Here is an 18117-nt window from a genome sequence, read left to right as displayed (position 1 = left end):
AGGGTATATTGCTAGTAACCGCACTGTGGAGGTCAACTTGAGAGGGGTATATTGATAGTAATGGGGCAATTAGATCTTCACCTATCGTCCTTCACTGGTGCCCAGCCGGTGTATACCGATAGCGCGGGTGGGGTTACCATTCCATCATCAATTAAAAAAAAAATAGACCTCATTACTAACAATCCCTTTCCCCCTTCCATCCAAAGGTTGCCTGCAAGAGATCGCTCTTAGCGATAAGGTCGCCCATTGTTTTCTCATCGTGATTATTTCTTGTAATTGTTTATATTTATAATAAGTTTACTATTGTAATCTTTTGGAGATAACAGTAAAGAGTATCTATCTATCTCCTTCTTTAAAGTCATTTGAAAATATTAAACCTACCTGTCTGTGTGAAGCCGTGGAAAGTAGCTAATATCTGGTTACAATTAATGGTCAAACAAACTAACTACTCTTTGATTTATATTGTTTTATATTTCCGCAGTGTCTGTCTGTCTTTCATTCCATTGTCTAACATTTCTTGCAACACCCATATCGCTACATATTGTTCTTGTTTATAATAAAATAATTTAATTAACCAGATAAGAATTGTGTGTTATATCGATCGGGAAGTTGTTACAATAAAATAATTCTAACTGGATTTCTATCTAGATAAACCTCTGTCCCATTCGTGTTTCTAGCGTGAAGCAGTTGTGTTTGCATGGCTGTGTTTCGGTTTGAAGGGTGGGATATGGCGTGAATTTACAGCGTACAGAGGAATAACACCTGAGTCTTCAGGAATGGCAACGCATGGGGGGTATCATGGGAGAAACAGTATACTTTGTTGTGTCCATAGTACTGCTCATGTCTATAGGCGACGGTTACCACTTTCCATCAGGTGAGCCGTCAGCTTGTCCAATCTTCAAGCTATATAGGATTGTGTCCTATAAAAAAACCAACTTCAATTGTGGCAAATTCAGTTATTTTTATTTGAAAACTAAATTACAAAATCGATTTTCATAAAATCTTTACGGAAACGATTTATAAAGTACCATCGTCATTATATCAGCTTTTAACTGTCTACTGCTGGACATTAGCCTGTCTCTAGATGGGTTTTGCCAGTGGTTGCCACGATTGGCAGGCGAAATTGGCAGCCACAGTTAGATTTTGGAGATGTTTTAAGAGGGACGCTGCTGGCCATCCCTCGGCTTCACTTAGTCACTTACGACACCTACGGGAAAAGAAGGGGCGGCCTATTCTACGCCCCGGCGTGTGATCCAGTTCACAGGGCACTGTAAAGATTTAGATAAAAAAGAGTTAGTTCAAATCGAATTTACAACTGACGAATTTATGAGGTAACAAACATAAAATAAAATGCGACCGGATTTAGAAAATCCTTCTCTTTTGATGTCGGTTCAAACCAACCTACTGTTACTTCAATTCACTGATCCTTCGAGTTAAAAATAAAGATAAATATAAACCACACGTCATTAGCATATGAAAGTTCAAATCATATTTAAGTTTAACATTTCCCTCAACAAGTTAACCGCAGGGGTTAAGCATCAATGCACGTAATTCGAATGACCACATAAATACTAGACGTTAAGATAAAATTATTCGATTATATAAGCGGTTTTAATTCATCGTAATCATCACATCAGCTTTTAACTGTCCACTGGTGAACATAGGCCTGCTCCAGAGACTGCCATAAGCAAGGGTCCTAAGCCACCAGCATTCACTGACTCCCTGTCTAAGAACAAGCAAATACATAGAAGGAATGATAAAATAAAAACTGTAAACTGTGTACCAGAGGGAGACTTTGTACAAAAGTCGATTGCTTGGGTACCTCTGTCCCATTCGTGTTTCAACCGTGAAGCAGTTGTGTTTGCATAGCTGTGTTTCGGTTTGAAGGGTGGGATATGGCGTGAATATACTGAGTACAGAGGAATAACACCTGAGTCCTCAGGAATGGCAACGCGTGGGTGTTATCATGGGCGAAACAGTATACTCTGTTATGTCCATGGTACTGCTTATGTCTATAGGCGACGGTTACCACTTTCCATCAGGTGGGCCGTCAACTTGTTTGCCATTCTAAGTTGTATAAAAAAAAATCATATGGTTGCCTCCTTTCTTCTTATGCAAATATAATTAGTAAAAGGAGGACGAGAGATACACCGTAAGTTGCTATTCTTGTCAATTCATAGCAGGCTAGTGTATAGAAAATGTTATACGGCCGTATAACCCTACCAAATTCAGATACAGCCTGCTTGCATACTTTCTTCATAAACTGTGTCCAATATATAATCTAGTAATGTAAAATTTGTCATTGACAAATAATTGACATATCAAACATTTTCTACACACTAACCTGCTATGAATTGAGAAAAATAGCAACTTAGGGTTACGTCCTCTTTTTACTAATTATATTTGCATAAGAAGAAAGGAGACAACCATATGATTTACAGTTTTTATTTTATCATTCCTTCTTTGTAATTCCTTGTTCTTAGTTCCCTGTATTGCATTTGAGGTCGTCCATCTAGTGAGGCAGTAGGGTTGTTGTCCTACACTCTTTGCCTCTATAGACTTGCCACTCAAGAACATCAACCCAACCATCTGGACGAGTGGCGGTCTTCCACCGTGCGTTTTTCAAGGCACTTTCTACCACGCACAACCACTCTTTGGAATCAACTTCCAGCAGCAGTATTTCCGAACCGATACGACAACATAACCTTCAAGAAAAGAGGATATTCCTTTTTAAAAGGCCTGCAGCACACCTGCAATGCCGCTGGTGTTGTGGGTGATCATGGGCGGCGGTAGTCACTTACCATCATGTGATTATATCACTTACCAGGTGAGCCGCATGCTCGTTTGCCCCCTGTATTGTAAAAAAAGAAAAAAAAAAAACATTTCTTCCCCATCGGTTGTCGGTTCTTTGAACTATGTGACCATTGCTAGTCCAGCTTGATTATCCATCGATTATATATTTTAAGATGTATAGGAGCGATGCAGCATTTGGATTTTTTAATGGATGATAATGGAATGGTAACCCCGCCTTCGCTATCGGTATACACTAGCTTGGCACCCGTGAGGGATGATAGGTGAGGATAAAAAAGCAGGTTAGTTAGCCCATCGTGACGAATTCAACGATAAATTAGCTACGATGGTGTCCAGGAGGAACCGCGTGGAGTTCGACCTGATAGGGTATATTGATAGCAATGGGGACTAACCGCCCCATTACTAACATACCGTTCCCACCAAGATTTGGATTAGGATTACTAGACGGAGTGACGACCTCAAATGCATTGCAGGGAGTCAGTGGATGCAGGTGGCTCAGGACCGTTCCTTGTGGCAGTCTATGGGGGAGGCCTATGCCCAGCAGTGGACAATTAACGGCTAACATGATAATTTTTTTTATATTTCTCTTAACAAACGCCAAAACAATACAAAATGTATTAAATCAATGTATTGACTAAAAAATAGCAATGTCATTATATGTTTACGATGTCTGCCAACTAATAGAAAAAACACGCTGATGGAAAGTAGTAATCATCGGTGATAGACATGAAGTCATCGTGGACGTCACAGAATATACTGTGTCAACAAATCGGTCTACTTTGTTGTATGTTTTTCTTAGGAACACGTAGAGGTATCAAACTGAAGTATCTATCCTATCTTTAGACCATTAAATCCCCTTAGTCGCCTCTTACGACACCCACGGGAAAGAAAGAGGTGGTCCGTTCTATGGTGGGACCACACGGCGGAAATGTCCTATAAAATGTATGGAATAAGTACAAAAAAGCAATAATAATAGCTGTTAATAATTACCAAAACAACATTAAAGCTACTCCAATTATGATAAATACTGTAATTAAATGTCTTATTACCATTTTTGGCATTAGTGCTTAATTCTAATCCACACATGGAGAGATTTGTAAGCGACTAAAATATTGCTTGTCAATCGCTATGAATATTATACTATTATAGTATAGACAGTTCTGAGTTAGTTAAAAAAGTAAAATTTAATTAAGTACCTCTTCTCATTAAAATCTGGTAAAAAAAAAGGAAAAAAATATCATTGAAAATTATTATTTCATACCCAATTTGATGTGAATAATTTTGTTCATTTTGTGACTTTAATTTAAATAAAAATCATTTGATTTTTTTTTTGTATACAACTTAGAATGGCAAACGAGCTGACGGCCCACCTGATGGAAAGTGGTAACCGTCGCCTATACACATGAGCAGTACCATGGACATAACAGAGTATACTGTTTTGCCCATGATACCCTCTATACGTTTCCATTCCTGAGAACACAGACGTTACTCCTCTGTACCCTGTAAATTCACGCCATATCCCACCCTTCAAACAGAAACACAGCCATGCAAACACAACTGCTTCACGGTTGAAACACGAATGGGACAGAGGTACCCAAGCAAACTTCTGTACTTTATACAGCCCCCGAGGGAGAGGTTTATGTTCAGCAGTGGACAGTTAAAGGCTATATGATAATCTTAATGTTGATGAGCTAAAACTCTAAAAGAGTTCTCTTCCTGCAACACCCAAAGTGGAAAGAAGCAATGTCAGCGGGTAAAGCGGTGTACAAGATATGTATATAGATTACTAAATATAATATAACTCTTAATGCAATAAAAATATAATATAAAAATATGTAATATCTATGTATAACTAAAATCTAAAATATATAATCTAAAATTATAACATAAGCATTTTTAATCGATTAATTAGTCGCACAATGTGCGATGTAGCCTTACCTGCATATATTGAAGCGACTTTCTAGTACAATCAGCAGCATAAATATGTATAAAGTTGCGCAATACTATTTACGTGAGTGTTATCATTGAGTCTATGTAGTAACAGATATTATCGACTCTTCTATAGAATATATGTTTAACTAGTATCCCGCCCCGGCTTCACACGGGGGTACTAATGAAAAAAAAAAAGAAATTTTTCCTTTTTTTTTACAAAAAAAAAAAATACAAACAAAGTAAGTTATCAGGTAAATATATGTTTTTGTATATTCCTTTATAATATAGATATTAGGTTATAACAGAAATATACTCAGGCGGACTTATATCCCCTTAAGGGGATTTTTTCCAGTCAACCTTGAAAACCTGAATGGAGAAAGTATCTATAGGGTTTGCATATAAAGCATAACATAACATATGGTGCAAAAGTAATATATCCCTCACCAGAGGGAGACTTTGTACAAAAGTCGATTGCTTGGGTTCCTCTGTCCCATTCGTGTTTCTACCGTAAAGCAGCTGTGTTTGCATGGCTGTGTTTCGGTTTGAAGGGTGGGATATGGTAGTGAATTTACAGGGTACAGAGGAATAACATCTGAATCCTCAGGAATGGCAACGCATGGGGGGTATCATGGGCGAAACAGTACACTCTGTTATGTCCATGGTACTGCTCATGTCTATAAGCGACGGTTACCACTTTCCATCAGGTGGGCCGTTTGCTTGTTTGCCATTCTAAGTTGTATAAAAAAAAATATTAAATTAAAACAGTAATTCGAAAACAACATACATACATATAATACACAAATTATTTAAGTACTATCGCAAATCTGGCCCCAAATGGACTATTATTGTCACCACCATATGGGCGGGAGCAACTGAATACCAGCTTGAACCTTTCGACTCGTTGCAATGACGAGTTATGAGAATTGTCGATGATCCCAGGCTTGCAAGCGGTACCGAACCCTTAAGTCTTAGGAGAGATTTTGCCTCACTCTGCGTATTCTACCGCTTGTACAACGGATTGTGCTCAGAGGAATTGTTCAATATGATGCCCACGACCACTTTCTAGCATCGTACGGCTCGCCATCGACAGGAAGTTCACCCTCATATCCTAGAGCCTAGATGGTCGCGTACAGCGCGGTTTCAGAGATGTATTCTCCCACGAACATCAGGTTATGAAATGAGCTCCCTGTCGAGGTTTTCCCAACAGACTACAGCATGGGGTTTTTCAAAAGGGGGGTAAAGAGGTTTCTACAGGGTCGGCAACGCGCGCGTAATACCCCTGGTATTGCAGGCGTTCCTAGACTATGGTAACCGCTTACCATCAAGTGGGCTATATGCTTGTTTACCACCTCAGTGGTATAAATAAAATATTCAAACGAATTAAAAACCTCCATCTACCAGAGGGAGACTGTCAAAAGTCGATTGCTTTGGTACCTCTTTCCCATTCGTGTTTCTATCGTGAAGCAGTTGTGTTTGCATGGCTGTTTTTCGGTTTGAAGGTTTGAACGCATGGGGGGTATCATGGGCGAAACAGTATACTCAGTTATGCCCATGGTACTGCTCATGTCTATAGGCGACGGTTACCACTTTCCATCAGGTGGGACGTCAGCTTGTTCGCCATTCTAAGTTGTATAAAAGAAAAATCTTAAAAAAAAAAATACATTTTATACCTTACCAAGCCTGTGAACAGTATTCACAGATTGTGTTGTGTAACGTGATACCACGCCGGCCATTTATTCGAAACAAACCGAGCGTGTCAGGAGAAAACTCTTTGATATATATGTTTGCCATCATACCAGCATAAAATGACGATTGTATTAGTCAATCCCATGATTTATAAAGTGTTTTTTTTTCTCAATAATGACAAGGCTTAACTCGAGAGCTGAACGCGCCCTGTTTTTATTTTTTTATTTAATGGATGATAATGGAATGGTAACCTCACCCGCGCTATCGGTATACACCGGCGGCAGTGAAGGATGATAAGCGAGGATAAAGCAGGTTAGTTAGTTATGTATGTACCCATATTCGTGCAATAAATGATTTGATTTGATTTGATTTGATTTAGTCCATCGTGATGAATTCAACAAGAATTGTTCACGATGGTTTCTAGGAGTACCACGTGGAGGTCGACCTAATAAGGCATATTGCTAGCAATGGGGCTGTCAAACTCCATTGCTAACAATCCCTTTCCCCCCGAACGCGCCCTGTTAGTACTCGTATGGATGGCTCAAAATTTCTCATCAAATATGTGTATATTTATTTATTTAACTCTTTATTACACCAGAGATATAGAAATAAACAATGACATATAAACAATTCAAGTGAAATACAGTAGCGTAGCGAGTACAGTACAAAATATACATATAAAGGTACAAAAGGCGGTCTTATCTCTCCCTGTTCTCCTTTGGTTAAAGGAGAATAGGGAGAATATATATACACATATATTTAATTAAAATTTGTGTATGTTTGTATGTTTATTTTATTAGTATTCTATTTAGAATACAAATAAAATAAATATACACAAGTTGTAAATACCGGGGAGAAGAGATTGTTAGTAATGGGGAGGTTAGTCCCCATCGCTATCAATATACCTTATCAGGTCGACCTCCATGCAATTCCTCCTGGAAACCATCGTGACTGATTTATCGTTGAATTCGTCACGATGGGCTAACTGACCTGCCTTTTCGTCCTCACGAATCATCCCTCACTGGTGTCATGCCAGCGTATACCGTTAGTGCAGGCGGGGTTACCATTCCATTATTATCGATCAAAAAAAAAGTTCTAAATACCTCGCATACCCTTTTTCCCGTACCGTTCCTGCACTAGATTACCCGCTAATCATTTCCTCTCTGACTGCATTGGGTTGGCTGGAAGAGATCTCTTTCAGAGATAAGCTCTCTCTTGCTAACAAGATGTTAAACTAACCGCTGTATCTTTTTTTTTTACAAGTACAATAAAGAATATATCATCATCGTCATGTCAGCCTTTGACTCTTCACTGCTGAACATAAGCCTCCCTCTACCTAAACCTGGGTTTTGCTAGTAATTGCCACGTTTGGCAGGCGGATTGGCAAACGCAGTTAGACCGGGATCATTTGGCAAAAAGAATATATATATATATATATATATATATATATATATATATATATATATATATATATATATATATATATATATATTTACTGTATATCATATAATCTGGTATTTTTATATATACATATAATTTACGAAACTTTTGTTTACCTACGCGAAACCGGACTATTTCGCTAGTCTTATCACATAAAAGTTCATTTTACAAAACGTACAAGTTATTAACTTAGTTTAATTACAAATTACATTCGTTTACCGATGTCGCGGTTATAAATAACTTTCCAGTTAAATTTATATCCCCTTTTACATACAATTAAACTGAGATATCGTATTACGAGGAAAGAGGAGTGGAATGTATCTACTGCAAGGAAAATGGGTAAATGTAAAGATAGTCACATAATATTTATACATATGGTCATACTTTAGGCTTTGCTTGCGTGTATAAGTACATTAAATATTCTATGTACTAAGTTAGGATGTAACCTGCCCGTGTATCAAATTACATTCGTGTCTACATAAATGGCGTGAATTTACAGGGTACAGAGGAATAACACCTGAGTCCTCAGGAATGGCAACGCATGGGGGGTATCATGGGCGAAACAGTATACTCGGTTATGTCCATGGTACTGCTCTTGTCTGTAGGCGACGGTTGCCACATTCCATCAGGTGGACCGTCAGCTTGTTTGCCATTCTAAGTTGTATAAAAAAAACATTCAAATCCGTTCAGTAATTTTTGCATGAAAGAGCATACACCTATCCATACAAACTTCTGAAATTATAATATTCATGATATTAGCTATTACCTGTCCACTGCTGGACATAGGCCTCCCCCATAGACTGCCATAAGGAGCGGTCCTGAGCCACCTTTTTTTTTTAACGTCTGGAAAATGCTTAATGCAGACCTATACACCTTGTGGGGGGTGAACGGGTACTGTGGAAATCCCCCCGTAAGATTACGGGACGTAAGGAGTGTACCCACCAAAAACCAGACGATTACCCTCGAGGTGCCATATGTCGGAGACATGGGTTCGCTTTCACACTCACCACATCTCCGACGGCAGCGACCCGCCCCCTGATGGTAAGAGCAGGTCTCCTCTCTCAAGATAGGGTGGCTGGCGTGCTCACCCTACCATTCAGGGGGATACGTCGGTATATTAGCACATCCCCCAGGAGTTCAAACCACCTGTAAAACCGGGCTGTGTAAACCATTTTCTTCTAGTATTTGAAGGATTTTGCTTCTTAAAACATCACCAAAGCGTAATCAGGCTTTGATGATGAATTACGAAGTTTTATAATATTGACAGAATTATAAATTAAATAGTTTTGGGAAATAATATCAAAAATATAAGTGGTTTTATTATTTTTGGAGTCTTTTCTTATGGTTTGCGGTACAGTATTTAAGGCATCCCGTCCTCGCTATTGAATACGGATGACGGAATGCCTATACAAGAGGGTACATGGTGGGCGCAGTTTAGACGCAATATTTGAGGAGTATTAGGAAGGTACTACGGCCGGATACTGCAACAAAAGAGTATGTGGTCGGCCCCGAACTGGCGACCTCTGCTGTCTACCGGTCCCCAATTCGAGGGACGACCGATCACCGGCCGTAAGAGATGACGCAGGGCGTCTATGAAAACACACCAATCATGCAATTTTTGGAGTCAATAAATAGAATAGAGTTCGGATCAATCAATTGATCAATCGTTAACTGTTTTTGCATGTAGTTGCCACGATTGGCAACCACAGTTAGCTTTTGTTGATGTCTTAAGAAAGACGCTGCTGCCTATCCCTCGACCTCGAAGGTCCTTTATTTCAAGAAGGATTTTTTTTTAATGTACGATAACGGAATGGTAACCCCACCTGCGCTATCGGTATACACTTAACGGAACACCAGTGAGATGGTGACCCACAGCTGAGAGTGAAAAGGCCGTCCCTTGACCATCCAGCTCCCTAAGTCACTTCTCACGACCACGAGAAAGGGGCGGCCGATTCTACCATATGCCGGGACCACAAAACAACGTATTAGCGTGTAAACATACAGTTTTGTCGGCAAACAATTTTCGTTCGTGACCACATTTTCCTTCCTGTGCACAATTTCCTCGAACAGTTCACTAGCTTTTTATTCCAGTTCCGTAGGAAACGTATTAGGTATACGGAAATACACAATTATATGTTTTAGTGAGGCGTGGGTTATGTTTAAACGCTCTCTTGATTACTGTTTTATTGATTTTAATTGATTTTTAAATACTGTATTATCTTTCAAATATATATATTTCTTATAAATCTATACTATTACTAGCTGACTCGGCAGACGTTGTTTTACCATATACATTATTTCGAGAACTATACATAAAAATTTATCCTACTACAATTATTATATTCGATCGCCATCTTGCAACCCTATTGCGGCATATAAAAATCACGATTAAAAAACAGGGGTTGATCGTAAAACGGTGAAAATTTGAGGTTGTATGTATTTTTCAATGCTAAATCATAATAAAATAAAAATGGAAAAATTTGTCAAAAAAATAAAAAAAAAATTTTTTGGGATGGGTCACCCTTATCATTGAGGGGTATGAAAAATACATGTTGGCCGATTCTCAGACCTACCCAATATGCACACAAAATTTCATAAAAATCAGTAAAGCCGTTTCGGAGGGGTTTGGTAACAAACACCGTGACACGAGAATTTTATATATAAGATATAATTAGTTATGATTTATATATATATATATATATATATATATATATATATATATATATATATATATATATATATATATATATATATATATATATATATATATATATATATATATATAAATTGTTATCTCTCAAAATATTTATTTAATTTACAATTTTTTATTTGCTAAATCAATGCACCGCCGTTTACTCTCTCTGTTTATCGTAACGGTTGACTGGTAGAGAACGCCATCAGGCATTAAGTCCGCCCTGTAGACATGTTTTAATATACGCAAAAGTATAAATAAATAAATATAATCAAATTAAATCATTTTCTCTCTAACCACACTGGGTTGGCTGGAAGAGATCTCTTTCAGAGATAAGCCCTCCCTTGCTAACAAGTTGTTAAACTAATCGTCGCATATATTGTTTAAGTGCAATAAAGAATATATATATATTAAATAGATACACTTAGATACACTACAGATAGATACACTTTTAATATTGTAAATATTTTGGAGGCAACAATAAACTCATTATGTGTGATCCTGTCATAGAATGGACCACCCCTTCCTTTCCCGTGGGTGTCGTAGGAAGCAACTAAGGGACGGCGAGGGATGGGCAGCAGCGTCCCTATTAAAACATCTCTAAAGCCTAACTGCTGTTGCCAATCCGCCTGCCAAACGTGGCAACTACTGGCAAAATCCCGGTCAGTGAACATATTTATTTATTTATTTATTCATCAGTACAAATATGTGTACATGGCGGACTTAATGCTAAAAGCGTTCTCTCCCAGTCAACCGTAGGCAAGTGTCAGAATACTCGAATGCGGTACTAGTAATTATTGATATGCATACATACTAAAATTACATATATAAACGAATAAATATATATGAATAACAAATATACTTACACATATATGACATATACTATATTGTACACGAAATTGAGAATAATATAAAGCACTTACTGCTCGGATAAAGTAAAAAAGTGAGCGTGAACGTTTTTTTTTTGAAAGACATATCTCGATCACGCAGATGAAAAAGCTAGTAAAAAATAAAATAAAACAATAAATAAATAAATGATAATAAAAATAAATTCTACGTTAACTCCCGTTGATACGTAAAGCGGCTTATCTCCTAATTGAACGCTATTAAAACTATAACATTGTTCAAGTTCAGTGACCTTCACGCCGTGGCCGTAACATGCTGCTTTCGCCGTATTACAGATATAATCAACTGTACTTCAACTTCGTTTTAATCGTATTGCCTAGAAATATATATTTTTTACAACACGAGAGCAAACGAGCATGCTGCTCACCTGATGGTAAGTGACTACCGCCGCCCACGATCACCTACAACACTAGAAGCACTGCAGGTGTGCTGGCGGCCTTTTAAAAAGGAATATGCTCTTTTCTTGAAGGTTATATTGTCGTATCAGACATAACAGATACCATAGATAGATAGATTTCGTCCATGATACCGCCCATGCGTTGCCATTCCTGAGGACTCAGGTGTTATTCCTCTGTACCCAGTAAATTCACGCCATATCCCACCGTTCAAACCGAAACACAGCCATGCAAACACAACTGCTTCACGGTAGATACACGAATGAGTGGGTATAGTCGCAGGCACAACTAGTATCGTCATCATTCACTGTTTGTGAATATAAACATATGTATTTTAAATAGTATTATATCATATAACGCATGGGGGGTATCATTGGCGAAACAGTATACTCTGTTATGTCCATGGTACTGCTCATGTCTATAGGCAACGGTTACCACTTTCCATCAGGCGGGCCGTCAGCTCGTTTGACATTCTAAGTTGTATAAAAGAAATAACATTATTATTTAGAAGATAAAAGAAAAATTGCTGTACAATTAATCATGGATTCCTCCACTCCAAATACTTCGACATTTCCTTCTACTAAGAATGGAGGCTAACGACTTCACGGCCGGATGTATTTGTGTCCGAATATTTGACGTAATGTGAGGCGTAAAGGGCTTGTTAGGTTAACAAATTGAAAGTTTGATCCTATTAACACATTATAAAGGCCGCTCATGATTTAGGATCACGAACTGATCCTGAAACTAGTCGAGTTTACTCGATCTAATTACAAGTAAGTTAAACCGGTAGTTGTTGTATTGAAAAATGTATGGCTATGTATTTTTTTTTTAATTTAAAGTTTAAAGTTTTTGCAAGTTAAATAAAATTTAACATTTAAATAAATGAGAATGCTCAACGGATTTCAAGACGAAAATCAGCAGCTTTACGCTAAATTTGCACCCTTTTTAATTTCCATGACGCTAATAGAAACTTCACTAGCATTTAGAATGATATATTTTTAATCTTTTTACTATATTTAGTTAATATTATACATATTAGTTTTGTTACTACCTGGCTTTTTAGCTTTTTTCCTTTCTTTTACATTCGTGTCTAAATGGCGTAAATTTACAGGGTACAGAGGAATAACACCTGAGTCCTCAGGAATGGCAACGCATGGGGGGTATCATGAGCGAAACAGTATACTCTGTTATGTGCATGCTACTGCTCATGTGTATAGGCGACGGTTACCACTTTCCGTCAGGTGGGCCGTCAGCTTGTTTGTCATTCTAAGTTGTATATATCCATGTAAGATCGACGTTATGTAAAATTACTTAATTATATTCTACTTAAAATATTATGTTAGTTCATTCCGCGTGAAATTCACTTAATTGTATGTGTATTCAAATTTTTGTTTTTTTTTTTTAATTATTATTCCGACCAAAAATTACAATTTTGGAGTTATGTCACGTTACGCTTGACGGTGAACTATTTTTTTAACCGACTTCAAAAAACAAGTGGTTTTCGATTTAGTTGTATTTTTTTATGTTTGTTTATACCTTATAACTCCGACAGTTGTAAGCCGATTTGGAAAATTCATTTAAAAGGAATCATTTTTTAAGTGATCCCATTTATCAACTGTTTTTTTTATCATGTTTGATACGTCATAACTTCGCCAGATATGAACCGATTTGGAAAATTCTTTATTTATACATACATACGTACATATCTGTCACGCCTGTCTCCCATTGCGGTAGGCAGAAACAATGGAACGCCAAATGCTTCGATTCAAACAGACCTCTTTCAAAAGTTTTAATGTTAAGTTTACCCTTGCACTTTATATCTCATTATTGTTATCTATGTATTATAACACTAATTGGTTGCCTTGTATGTGCGTAGTCCATGGTGATGGGGCACTGGTGACTTGTAACACGGGTTCTTCAAAACCTACCGCAAGCACCAGTCTCGCAAAATTGGTCTTACATATGTAATTGTACCTCAAGTTGTCACTTTATACTACCTTTTGTGAAGAGAAAAATAAACCATTCATTCATTCATTCATTCATTCTCTTGCTTCCTCCACATTCATCAATCTTTTCATACACGCTCACCGGTTACGGGCACTTTTAATTAGGCCCTTCTTCAGCACGTCGCCTATTTGGTCGACATACGTCCGCCTAGGGCGGCCCCAACCTACATCTCCATTCATTCTTGCTCGATAAATCTCTTTTGTAATTCTCCTCCATCATCTTTTTTTTATCTGAAAGGGTATGATTGGTTCCGTAGAAAATTCATTAAAATCAGTTTTCGTACTTAAGTCTTAGAATTTAAATAACCGGTTTTGATACAATTGAAGTTTTATTATTACGCAACTTACGTCGCCTATAGACATGACCAGTACCGTGGACATAACAGAGTGTACTGTTTCGCCCATGATACCCCCTATGCGTTGTCATTCCTGAGGACTTAGGTGTTATTCCTCTATACCCTGTAAATTCACTGTCATATCCCAGCTTTCAAATTGAAACACAGCCATGCAAACACAACTGCTTCACGGTAGAAACACGAATGGGACAGAGGTACCCAAGCAATCGACTTTTGTATAAAGTTGATTTTGCATTGTGGAATAAAGTCTTAAATCATGTACATTATACACTTACTAATGTTTTTAATGGATGATAATGGAATGGTAACCCCGCCTGCGCTATCGGTATACACTGGCGGGGCACCAGTGAGGGGTGATAGGTAACGATGAAAGCGGAATAAACCTCAACGATTTCCACGACCGCGTGGAAATCGACCTGCTATATTTCTAACGGGGCCGCCAGTCCCCATTCCTAACAATCCCATGCCCCCGCGAATATATTTAAATTATCAAGTGAAGTTAGATTTCACGTATCCACCTGCGCAAGCGTCGACCGGCATTGTGCGCGCGCGCAAGCAGTCGGGTCACCACGCGTTGCGCAATATTTTAGGATATTGTGTCAGCGAGAATAAATTATTCTTGGGAAACAATATTGCGCATTATGACTTGTCATTATAGAATGTCAAACATAAAAATTGTTTTTCAATATATCCAATAATCTGTCAGAATTTTAACTACAATAAATATAATTTATAATGGATTTTTTTTAATTGATGATAATGGAATGGTAACCCCGCCTGCGCTATCGGTATACGCTGGCATGACACCAGTGAGAGATGAATTGTGAGAATGAAACAGCAGGTCATTTAGCCCACCGTGACGAATGCAACAATGAACCAATCACTATGGTTTCCAGGGGGAACCGCGAGGAGGTCGATCTGATAGGGTATATTGATATTAATAGCTAATCCCCATTACTAATAATCCCTTCCCCCCAATTTATAACCTATAATTTTTAAATCATCATAACAGCCTTTAACTGTCCACTGCTGGACTTAAGGCTCCCCCTAGGAGGTTTTGCCAGTTGTTGCCACGCTTGGCTAGCGAATTGGCAACCGCAGTTAGGCTTTGGAGATGTTTTAAGAGGGACGCCGCTTCCTATCCCTCGTCCTCCCTTAGTCGCGTCTTACGACACCCACGAGAAAAGAAGCGGTGGCTCATTCTATGCCGGGACCTACACGGCTATTATTAAATGTAATTTAATAATTCCTAATTTGCTGTGCGGTCCCGGCATAGAATAGGCCACCCCGTTCCTTTCCCGTGTGTGTCGTAAGAGGCGACTAAAGGAACTGAACGGTAGAGGGATGGGCAGCAGCGTCCCTCTCAAAACATCTAAAATAACGTCGCCAAATCTGAGCCGATTTTCACAATACATTTTGCAATCTATAAGACTTGTTCTCGTGTCGGTTCCGTATTAGTTTTTTAATGTTTGAGTCTGCCATTTTTTACAGAGCAAAAAAATGCTTGTTGACACGCGATTCCGCGTTTTAAATTCTAATAGATAGATAGATAGATAGATAATTTATTTGCATATTACTTACAGCACACAAACAGCAAACGACACAAATGCAAAGTGAAAAAAGATAAAAAAAAGATTCATGTACAAAAGATTAAAAAGAAAAAATCAAAAACAAAATCAGAATGTATAAAATTAGTAAAAAAAATTTTTTTTTCTTCATGCGTGTTCATTAAGTACAAAACATCTAAACATATATATATATATATATATATATATATATATATATATATATATATATATATATATATATATATATATATATATATATATATATATATATATAAAAGATGTTTTCTTGTGAAATCTGTTACTATTATCAGCCATTACCCGTATATATATCGTCATTTCAGCCATTATCCGTCCAGTGCTGGACATAGGCCTCCCCCATAGACTGCCATAAGGAACAGTCCCGAGCCACCTGCATCCACTGTCTCCCTGCAATGCATTTAAAGTCGTCACTCCATCTAGCGTCTTACACTGCGTATACGGGGTTAGCGCACTTAAGAACCTTTCTTCATGTAATTGTAACATGAACTAGCTTTTTTTAACCAATTCGTACAAATGGTTTTCGGAATAATAGGGTAAACAAGTAAATCCATGAATTAGAGCAGTTTTAAATAGCGAATCGATAAAAAACTTATACCAAATTTTAAGTCAAACTTTAAAAAATACTGCTGTGAGAACCGCATCCAATTTTATGTAGCAGTTTTTCCGTGATTCCCGGAATAAACAGACAGACAAAATTTCCGAAAAAATATTACTACCAAAACGTCATCTTATTAATTTTTCTTAAATATCTTCCATATACCAGAGGGAGACTTTGTACAAAAGTCGATTGCTTGGATACCTCTGTCCCATTCGTGTTTCAACCGTGAAGCAGTTGTGTTTGCATGGCTGTGTTTCGGTTTGAAGGGTGCGATATGGCGTGAATTTATAGGGTACAGAGGAATAACATCTGAGTCCTCAGGAATGACAACGCATGGGGGGTATCATGGGCGAAACAGTATACTCTGTTATTTCCATGGTACTGCTCATGTCTATAGGCGACGGTATATATATATACTTTCCATCAGATGGGCATGGGCGTCAGCTTGTTTGTTCATTCTAAGTTGTATAAAAAAAATCTAGGTACATTAGGTACAATTTTATTATACTGGTAAAATAAATGGTGATTGAGACGTCTCACAGTTGTGGTAACATAATAGACACACTACTCCCCCACTATTTCCCCACCACTGTGTCCAAATAGCCAGTCAGTAGTCAACAGGCGGCACGAAAGTGTAACCGTTTCTGTTCGTAACAAAAAGTTGTGCTTGCATTTCCACTGTGTGTTTGTGTTCACCGTTTATTTGTGTTTGTGTTTGTATTTAATATATTTACGTTTATTAATTAGTCGTTACTGTATTTGTTCTATAATATATTTGTGTAAATTAAGAGTGTAAATTATATATTATTTGTAATTAATATAACGAAGCCTTCTCTCAATGTCAACAAGTTATAATATTTCTAATTTGAATTTATTAATTAATCATGTATTTACTTATAAAATGTATTGGAATTTAACAATTTAATAATGTAATTATCATTTAACATTAATTTTAATTAATCACTAATCATTAACGCTTACTTTATTTTTAATATTAATTTAATTTGTTTATTTTAAAACACTATGTGCGCAATAAAAATAAAATTCATTAAAAATCGGACAGAAAATGGCTGAAATTATCATGTTGATTATTAATATTATATTAAATTGTTAAAATTAAACATTTTACAACATTCGTTAAGTAATGATGGGGTCATTGCTTTGTTTAAATATGGTACTAGATTCAATTGTCGATTAAGTTAATTTAAAACATGAAAGTTTCTGAATTGACTCAGATCTGGGTGTACTGCGTGTACCTCCAGACGTTCCTCGCCTGGTTTCTCATAATACAGTGTGTCCTAAATGGAGGAGTAGGCGATAGTGTGATTATATAGTATTTATTTATTTCTTTATCTATTTATTATTTTATTTATATAAGAAATTAATGCAACAACCTTCATGGAATAATAATAGTGACCCGTGTGAATGTAAATTAGCCATAATTATCTGTACAATCATGAGAATAATGTTTAATTGACAACAATTGTCAGTTGTACAGAGGTATTTTCGTTTATTATGGTTAATAGGCCACCCCTTCCTCTCCCGTTGGTGTCGTAAGAGGCGACTAAGGGACGGCGAGGGATGGACAGCAGCGTCCCTCTTAAAACATCTCCAAAGTCTAACTGCGGTTGCCAACCCGCTTACCAAGTATGGCAACTACTGGCAAAACCATCCAAGGGGGAAGCTTT

The 18117-nt window shown here is 37.4% G+C and overlaps 1 protein-coding gene across 15 annotated transcripts in view; it reads left to right on the top strand.

Moving 5' to 3' along the window:
- Positions 1-18117, top strand: part of LOC113515663 (cell surface glycoprotein 1) — a 77896-nt gene that overhangs the window by 12535 nt on the left and 47244 nt on the right. Inside the window, exon 1 of one of the 15 annotated variants that reach the window (XM_052898329.1) lies at positions 17039-17136. The exons of 7 other annotated variants lie outside the window; for them this stretch is intronic. The gene's annotated coding sequence lies outside the window, so the exon portion shown is untranslated. Of the gene's footprint in view, positions 1-17038; positions 17143-18117 lie in introns of those variants that run through there. 7 more of the 15 variants (XM_052898331.1, XM_052898341.1, XM_052898335.1 and 4 more) reach the window with 7 other exon arrangements.

Source organism: Galleria mellonella, unplaced genomic scaffold, assembly GCF_026898425.1.
Source record: "Galleria mellonella isolate WM207_F2 unplaced genomic scaffold, CSIRO_AGI_GalMel_v1 utg424, whole genome shotgun sequence".
Lineage (NCBI taxonomy): Eukaryota > Metazoa > Arthropoda > Insecta > Lepidoptera > Pyralidae > Galleria > Galleria mellonella.
The sequence above is the reverse complement of the archived record's forward strand: the minus strand, read 5'-3'. Positions and strand labels throughout refer to the sequence as shown.